Source organism: Oryzias melastigma, linkage group LG11, assembly GCF_002922805.2.
Source record: "Oryzias melastigma strain HK-1 linkage group LG11, ASM292280v2, whole genome shotgun sequence".
Taxonomy (NCBI): domain Eukaryota; kingdom Metazoa; phylum Chordata; class Actinopteri; order Beloniformes; family Adrianichthyidae; genus Oryzias; species Oryzias melastigma.
Window position 1 is genome coordinate 16,842,013 of NC_050522.1, and position 1,095 is coordinate 16,843,107.

General features: G+C 33.6%; 1 protein-coding gene across 1 annotated transcript in view; it reads right to left on the minus strand.

Annotated features, from left to right (window-relative positions):
• The window catches only part of si:ch211-199g17.2, a 7,522-nt gene extending 7,082 nt beyond the window's left edge, over positions 1-440 (minus strand). The window contains exon 1 of the mRNA XM_024299564.2: positions 283-440. The gene's annotated coding sequence lies outside the window, so the exon portion shown is untranslated. The remainder of the gene's footprint in view (positions 1-282) is intronic.
• Between the last annotated feature and the right edge of the window lie 655 nt (positions 441-1,095).

Sequence of the window (1,095 nt, forward strand, 5' to 3'; positions counted from 1 at the left end):
TGTAAAAATATTATCTTATACTAAAAGAAAAGCAAAATACTATCATAAAACAAAACTGTCAATTTTTAAACGGATATTTTAACGTGAATATCTCCGAACCAAAACTATTTATAAATCAGTTCATAGTCAACTTTGACAAATTAATCTTAGTGTAACATAGTTGACCCCAGGATGGGGCTCTCTTTCGTTTCTACCACACCCCAAGCTTTGGTTGAAATTAAACAAAACTTTTAAGTAAAACTAAAATGTATCCAGGCATGATTAAAATACAGATTTACTTACACGCATGGACCGAGGAGGTGTTTTGTTTAGCTGGTACCTTCCTGAACAACCGAGGAATTTTCTTCAGGTTAGAAAAAAAAGGCTACGACTGATAAAGTTTTAATACTTCCTCTAACCGGCCACGCAGAAGACGCCTTCCTCCCTCGACCAATCGAATGAGCTAGTTTGTCCACGTGACCCTGCGGTTTGGAAAAAAGGGTAAATTGAGGACAGCACCTCTGAAAGACCTTTTGGGAAGCTAAGAAAGTATCGCTAAACCTACTCCAGGTACTTTTGATTTTTTTTTTTTTTGGCCCTTTTTATTTAAAGCGTACTTTAAATAAATATATAGAGTTATAACAGAAAATTTAGATAATTAAAAAAAGGTAACTTTGAATTTAAAATTGATTAATTCTTTACTTTTTTGTTTGAAAAAACTAGGTTGTGGCAGACAAATATTTTTTCTTTGCTAAATTTATTTTATTTTATTTATTTATTTTCAAATATAATACCAAACAAATTTACTCTCAGTTACCTAAGTTGACTCCACTTTCATGTTCTTCATATGTGTTCATTTGTGACGTTAAAAAAGGAGCTCACATCTTACCCCTTTATGTCATCATTAATGTCTGTTTTATGTTGTTTGTGCTGCACTTTATGAAGGATTCAGTCTTCTTCCAACTTTCTAAACTCCAGAGAAAACCTGAACTGAGAGCAATTTCAGCGTTACAGTCCTTCCCTCACTAACACATCAGTGATTGTTCACGGTCTCTCTTTAATTGGATCTCTTATCAGGTATAGACTCACTCCTTTGATGTGGTAAGGTCACACACA